Here is an 8575-nt window from a genome sequence, read left to right on the forward strand (position 1 = left end):
TAAGTATATAGATTATTGCTATTTAGAAATAAGTTCTTAAACTTATTTTTCTTAAAATATAGAACAGTAAGTAAAGAAGTAAAGTAAACAATTATCTCTTCGAGTTATGACCTTTGCACTTGGTTGCTGCTTGACATAGGTTGCTAAACCTATTAAAATTTTGCACGTGGTGGATATGAAATGAATTGATTTGTTTTTAGGTTTTATATATATCATAAATTACTATATCAATACCACAGAATTCCACTATAATTTATTAAGCTCAATAACTAAGCTGTATTTCAGTCTAAAAAATGTGAAATTTTAAGCAGAGTAAAGACACAACCTACCTCCTTGAAATCTTGGTTCAAAAAAAAAAAAAGGTGTTCAAACATGTTAAAATGGCTGAGAAAGACACTAGGGGGACATTCTGAGCTTTTGATTGGTTATTCATGTCATATATAGAAGTTAGTGTATATAAGGGAGCGTTTCCAAAAATGGAAAGAGGTGGGAGTGGTGCCACTGTGTTTGATTTATTGCACGAGCAATATTTTAGCAAATTGATAAGATAAGAGGCTCTTATTTTATATTCTAGCTTGTCAATATTGATAATTTCAGTTCCTAATTCGTACAAAACTATAGATGTAATATTTTGACATCACATAACTAATTTGAACCAGTGCTGCATTCAACATACCATGTGACACACAAAAATTGATATTTAACTGTATTTTTTTATATTTACTTTTAAATAAGGAAATTGAGTAAGGTATAATACTAAAATTTGAATTATAATCTACAGTTTGTTACCAAACTTATTGACATAAATTCATGTGAGTCAACAAATGCTATGACATGGTCTTTCACCCATGACTTGTCTGGAAATAATTAAAATGAAAATTACTTTGCATGTTGGATAGGCAACATGTAAAAAGAAAACAAAAGGCAAAAGAAAAATATTGCTGTATAAACTTTAAAACTTACTAAAAAGTTTGATATTTTGAGTATGAAAGCATTGTAATATTTACTGATAATCTGCCAAATTTTGTTAACATATTCTTACTAATTTTAAAGTTATAGCATGGAAACTATAACAGGTACAAAATGATTGTGCTGAAAGAGTTAAGAGATGTCAGTTACTATAAGTTTGCTTTCATGTAATTTCGTATTACAATTACATTTTTGTTGCTCATATTATCAGCTAGCAGAGTCAAAAGTGTAAATTTTTTATAAATCTTATGCCAATTGATTATTTCTAATAGGTTCTCTATTTCAGAGAAGACGTAATAAATATAATAATTTTTTGTGTTTTCATTTAGGCCTAGTCATTTTTTAAGATTGAGTGTCTAGAATTTAGTATTGGTTTAGTGTGTGTATGTAACTAAAATCATTGCAGAGTTGTAACATATTTTAGCCATCCAGTGCTTCAGATAAGCTTTTGACATAATGAGCATTTTATTCCTCGAAATAATCTGCAGTATCAAAAATGAAAACTTGATGTAGAAAATGGGCTTACTTTAAGGTTTCAATGATGTTTTCACCAACCAACAACTGATATTTTGCTATGTGCTTGTTCTTATTTTTGTATTAATGTCCTATTAAGGGGGTCTGGTGATTAGAGTACTCAACTCGCAATCTGAGGGTTGCTGGTTCAAATTCCTGTCACCGACAGTGCTCGCCTTTTCAGTTGTGGGGGCATTTAATGTGATGGTCAATCCCACTATTCATTGGTAAAAAAGTAGCCCAAGATTTGGTAGTGGATGGTGTTGACCAGCTGCTTTCCCTATAGTCTATCACTGCTAAATTATGGACGGCTAGCACAGTAAGCCCTCGTGTAGCTTTGTGCAAAATTCAAACCAAATCTATTAAGGGCTATTTGAGGCAATTGCTATATAAATTTAATATAGTACGAACTTTGTTTATGTTGGTTGATAAAGTCAGACTGATATAATATTCAGTTCAACATTAACCCTGAACTACAGGTTTATACCAGCTGATAATTGCTGTATGACTCATTTATGATTTTTTATATTCCCTCACTAAAACTTAATTTCAATGAAGAAAAGAAAGAATTCATGAATGACACATAGGCCTTACCTATTATTCACTTTGCTACTCTAGCAGTAAACTGTGATATTGCTAAATTACAGTTATTAAGTTCAGGAAAGCAGCCCAAAGAGATACAGTAGTGGTGGAATGCAAGTTGTAGAAATTGATGTACAAAACTTGACATTAAATCTTATAATCTACAAATTGATGTATAATTTTCAGTCCATTTAAATTGAGAATGATTTCTCATGCTTTGTTTTTATTACTTATAGAGGTTTTTGTTTCTTTTCAAGTGGTGAATACACACCCAGATATTTTTCTTGGGGGTGGGGCAAGTGCTCTTTTGCCCTTTCCCTGCAGATGCCCATGTACACACCTATACATGAATATTATGTGTACTGACAAATAGTATGCATGTTTGTTACTCAGAATTCTTATTTTTAATGTGTATTTTTGTGCAATGACTATTTTGTACTTTTAAAATTTTTGAATGCAAAGAATATTGTATTAAATGTTAATTGTGACAGGTCACACAAAAAGGTGGTTAATTTAGATTGATCAAAAAGAGTACAAATATTTCTTTCAACATCATATTAAGGTCTGGGTGTTGCTGGTTGTGAGGAGGGATGCTGTTTTTTTACAAAATGATTTATATTATTTGTTGAGTGAATAAATGGCAGATGGCTTTTAATTAGGATGAGCTATAAGTATAATTTTGAGTAACCTTAACAGTGTTATGAAAGAAAGGGATCTTGATACTCTGGTTGGTTAGTCTCTTAAGCTATCCAAGCACTGTGATGTTGCGTGTGGTAGGGAAAATAGGATTTTGGGTTTTATTAACAGAAGTACTGAATATAAAAAAGAGTCAGAGAAGATCTGATTATTAAGGAAATCGATAATGTTTATGTATTTTCCGTTTTATATTTATTGGGGAGAATGGTAGGATTAAAGGACACTGATATAGATTTTGATGGGGTAAGAGTCATCTTCAGCTAATACAGTTTTATTTTTCTAACCCAGTGGATGACCCATGGAATGGGTTACCTTCATATATGGTGGAGACAACTAAATGTAAAGGCACTTGAGAGAAGGCTTGATAAATATTTGAATGATAAGGAAAGGCTTTTGAGTTTTTTGTTGTTGGTGTTTTTTTTTTTGTTTTTTTGTAAGTTTAGTGAATGGGCTGGCTCAGCTGGACTAACATGTGGTTGCTTTTCATTCTTAAATTTTATCTTGCAACCAGAATCAGCCTAAAATTTGTAAGAAACATCACAGAAAATGCTGATTTTTTTTTCCACTTCAATCTTATCCATTTCTGATTCAAAATTAAGAGTTGTGGGAAAATATTTCAGATTTATCTTTTATCTCTTACAAGATGTGAAATAAATGCTATTTTTATAAAAGAGGTGTGTTGAGGTACCTACTTGAACAGTGTGCTACAAATAACAAGTGTACATACATTTCTATCCTTACAAGTTATTCAAAGAAGAGTAGAATGAAGTACAACACCTGGACACTACCTTTAAAGCTCTGGATATCCAGCAAACATTATTGAAGAGAAAAACCAAGAAACTGCCAATAAAACCTCACATCAGTTATGCAGTCCCATGCATACCAAAACTCAGCTACAGTATTCAGAAGATCTGCAAAAAACACAAACTTCCAATCCACTCAAATCTTTTGCAGCTTACTAATAAAAAGGGCATAATTTACAAAATAACATGCACCCATAAATAAAAATGCATAGGGGAGACAGACAGACACTTGGGTCAGTGTTTGACATAATGTAAAGATGTTGTGAAACTAACGAAACAAACACATCCAACATTGCAGAATACAACAAACAAGACATACCATTGACTGGAAGACATGTAAAGTAATCAACAGATAGAATAATTGGAAAACAATGAAGTAAAAGAAAAGAAGTAACATATATAAGGAAAACAAAAACAAACACTCAACAGACAAAGGAAAAGAAATATACAATTTGTGGATAAGACTAATGAGGAAAGAAAATAGAATTCCTGTCCATACAAGAGCTCTCAACTAGAAATGTGCCTGCACTTAGCAAAGCTGTCTATAAATTGCCTCACCAAGCCTGAAAAAGGAACCTGCAAGTATCCTGAAATGTCATAATATAATATTCAAGGCAAGATATTCAGTAATAAAAATTTTCTAGAGTACACTGAGATTTCAATCTACTTATATAGTTTTAAAGAATAAGTTTGCACTTGATATCTACCCATGTAGTCTGTGAAACAAAATCAGCATTCACTCAGTTTTATATGTATACAATGTAATGGAATAAGTGTTCAGATTAAGGGTACACTGAGATTTCTACCTGAATAATTCTGTTGAAAACAAGTTTACACTGAAATCTTTATCAATCCTACATTCACTGTACATTATGTACTTTAACATTGTGTTAGTGAATATAATTACATGAACACATTAGTTAATTTATAAATTAAGATATTTGTTTGTTATTTTACTATATGTAAATTGAGCAATTCAGCATCAACATAACAAATAGAAAACCTTTTTTTAACACACATGGAAACACACTATGGGTTTTAATTGACATTAAGGAGAATTTCAATCTATGTTCATGTTAAGTGAAGTTTCAAAATAAGTTAACAAGACTACTGAATATTGGATAAATAAGATTTGAACCAACATCTGTAATAATTAATCAGCTTCACAAAGCTTCTGAATTATTCTATCGATACAAACATTCATTTTAATGCTTATGATAATAGAGCTTTTAGAAAGGTTTTATCATGTAATTACATGGTTATCAATGATTAGAAATTACACAGATTTAGTCATGAGAAAATCTTTGATTGTATTTAACTCGGTATTAAGAAGATATGGCTTTCTAAAATGTAGTAATAAAAATACATACTTTCTGAAATTTCTAAACATGGCAGAAAATGTTTTTAATTAATTTTGTGAATAAACTTATCAACAAGTTTTATTCAAGCTGCTAATTTAAGAAATTATTTAATTAGTAATTTGTCCTCAAGTATCTTCTATTTATTTATTTCCAGAAGATTTCAAGAAACATGTGAAGATAGAGGATAACATTTTACTGCTGATCTTCAACTTCTCAGTGTTTCAGAGGTATGCATTTTTTTTTTGTTAGTTTGTGTAAATTTCAGTTTAAGCAATCATATAAGAAATTTCTTTTCCTTTTGTGTGTTGATGAAATGCTATCATAGAAAGAATTTGTAATATTCTTTAAAGATCCTCAAGTTTTTAAAGGAAACTGTATACAGTAATTACCAAAACAACAATACTTAAATAATGGTTTTAAGGGAATGCAATCCAATACTTTTCTTTTAACATGTCCAACGTACTTAAATTTTTTATTATGTACAAATCTTTTGGAAAGTAATTAGCTTTCTAAAAAGCCAAAATTATGATGTTAAGAAATATAGCTTAGATAGAAAATAACAGTTAGGTGATTTAAGAACTAATTAAAAAATATACAACAAACATTCAGGTAATAGTGTAAACTCCTAAGTTAAAAGCTGTTGAAAGTTGTTGTGAGAGAAGACAGTTTAATTTATAACTTAAGATAAATGAGCTGAATATGAGATTTAAATTCATAAAGTATTGAAAATTGCAACATGAATATAAAATCTTGAGTATGCAGAGGTCAAATTAATACTAAAATATTCAGACCAGAGTAGTCTGGGATGCTAAAATAAATCCTTAGTATCTTATAGGATGCTTAAAAAGTCTGAGAACAAAAACACATTTCATGGCTGTTTAGTTGAATTTTAAACAATAGCCCAACTAAAAAAATGTGGCATAACAGCTGCTGACCTTTTCAATTATCATATCTTGGGTAGCATGTAAGGAAGAAGCTGCTAAGACAAAACATGTCTTTGTTATCTAATTAGGCAAACTTGTACTTGTGTGGTTATGCTCATTTGCTATATTCACAGAGCTCACTAATGGCACTTAGAATTTTAGATTTGATCAGAACAGTTGGAATTATTTTTGAAAATGAATATTTTTTAAAAACAAACGATCTAGACTGTTTGAAATTATTAAACAGTGGTTTATTTTTGATGTATTTTGTAATTAGGATTGTAGTCTGTAGTTGTAGATGCTAAATTTTTAAGCTTAAACTATGAAATGTTGCTCCAAAATTTAAAATAACAGCACACCCCTGATATGAAAGTGATAAATAAATTATTCATATTAATTCAGGATTTTATAATTGGTTACAGTTGGCTCTTTTTATAAGCTTAGCTTATATTGGCTTGATTAAATTCTGAAAATAGTTTTATATCTTGTAGTATTAAAATTTTGATGGATTTTTACTGTTGATATTACCTCTTGTTTTATCTTTAAGTTTCACTATTGCATAATTGTTTAGTTTTATAATTCAACAGAAGCTTTTATAACTGTATAGATTGACTTCATTTGGTTATATAGATAATTTTCTACCACCAATTTCAAACATGCAGTTTTGTAGAGCGTAGGTGGTGTGTAAAACATTGATTTTAGTAGCATTGCACTCTTGAAAAGCAAAAACTACACTTAATTTGCTTACAGTTGGATGGTCAACTCAATTAATCAATTACCGATGGGCATCAGTTACGAAGTTTGGTGTCACTTAAATGATATATTAACTGAAATTACAATTATACTGATTAATATCACAAAAATAATCTACTGATCAAGTTAGTGTTTTTGATGATTACTATTTTTGATTATTTCAACTATCCAAGTCTCGGGAAAGTAAGTGATTAATAGAATGTAATTGAATAATGAGCCCGACAATGGATTGATTATTAAATTCTACTTCTCACCTAGTTTTAGTAACCCTACTTGAACACTTTCTAATAAGTCAGTATCCATTTTTATACAAGGTCTAATCTGTACACTGTATTTCAATTAAGTTAACTAGTGATTTGTATTGAGAGCCTCGGTGAGAGATAATAGATATATATATATATATATATCTGACTTGTAATCAGTATATCTGTAAATACACATTAAAATTCTATTAACCTTACTACTAGCAACAGAGCACTTCTTCAATGACTTGCATGACTTATCCTCCACTCTGCCAATCTTCGCTAGTCCCTCTAGTGAGTGGGTTCCTGTTTATGTAAAGCAACCTTTTGCTTTCTCGCTGTACTTGTTAATCAATTATCAAATTCCTCTATTCACCTAATTATAATTTTTCTGCTATCTAATCTGTTTACTGGACGTACTTTTCACAGGTTATCTACTTCTAGTCTGCTGTATCAGATGTCCTTCAGTGTAGTATGTCAGAATGATACCATTACATGATTTTCTCACAAAGATTTTTACAATTTTTTTGTGATAATATACATGTATGGATAAAGTATAAATGAAACTGATTCTTTGTAAATCTTAAATTTGGATTCCTAGTCCATTGTTTAACAGGTTAACAACCACCAAAAGTTTTGATAATGATAAATAATGCCAGTGTTAGACAGCTATTTATAGTGAAAACAAACTTTCCAAAAAAGTAGGTTGCCATAACACCACAAGCAATATTGTGTAAAACCAATGTTGACATTCTGGTAATGAAGGTTATCAACATCTAGATAATGAAATAATCATGAGATAGAGTAATGAATTTATTTTTTGATCGTGGAGCATTTTTCATTAACAACTTCAAGTTTCAATTGCCTTTCAAACCATGGTATGTATTAAAAATGTCACAAAATGTTTATTTGACAATTAGCTTGCTTTGTTAGCCCTCAGAAATCAAAGTTTTATCTCACAGAAGGATATCAGTGGAGTTAATATTCTGTTGTAAGGTATGTTTGCATATTTATGCAGTACGTTGTGTACTGACATTTGATCATCTCTATATAACATTGATATTTCAAAGAATTGATATAAGTTTATTTGTGAGGATATGGTATCAGAGCTGTAGACAAGTCTGCATGCTTCCAAATCAAAGTTAAATTGTGACATCTTTATACATTATAGTTGTAAGCACCTCGTGGTGGTGGTGGCAGAAATTCTTGTCCTGTAGCTGAAGAAAACAAAATATGATGAGCCTTGTCTCTTGTATAGATGATATGAATATTTCTGTTGATTGTTACTCATTAAAGATAAATATATTCCTCTCTAAGATCAGATAAAAAGTTGAAATTCTCTTTAAAGTATTAAATATGCTTTTTTTTAGTGCACACACGAAAATGAAATTTTATCACTTCATGTTGAAGCATGGAATAGCAGTAAGACTATCAAAACTTACTGGCAGTTTTGGAAACATTTCATTTGCTGCTATATATTTTCTTTGCTCCTCTCACCATCATAAAGATCTTTCACCTTATTTTTGGATTGTATTAGGTCATCAAGAAAATATTATTGCCTTTTGGAACACTTTCATTAACCACTCCCAAAAAACTTACATCACGTATAATAGTTAAATGAATCACGTAAACGCCATGTTAGTGTAGCCTATATAATGTGTAAAGTTTAGTATACCCTAATCCCTTATAGTGATTTCAAAAATCAAGACACACATTAGGCATGTAATGCTGTT

General features: G+C 30.2%; 1 protein-coding gene across 3 annotated transcripts in view; it reads left to right on the forward strand.

The window, feature by feature from the left end:
• The window catches only part of LOC106461082, a 55420-nt gene that overhangs the window by 23145 nt on the left and 23700 nt on the right, over positions 1 to 8575 (forward strand). For all 3 annotated transcript variants that reach the window (XM_022387932.1, XM_022387934.1, XM_022387933.1), the window contains one exon: positions 5079 to 5151. The gene's annotated coding sequence lies outside the window, so the exon portion shown is untranslated. The remainder of the gene's footprint in view (positions 1 to 5078; positions 5152 to 8575) is intronic.

The sequence above is a fragment of the Limulus polyphemus genome, unplaced genomic scaffold, assembly GCF_000517525.1.
Source record: "Limulus polyphemus unplaced genomic scaffold, Limulus_polyphemus-2.1.2 Scaffold893, whole genome shotgun sequence".
NCBI classification, from domain to species: domain Eukaryota; kingdom Metazoa; phylum Arthropoda; class Merostomata; order Xiphosura; family Limulidae; genus Limulus; species Limulus polyphemus.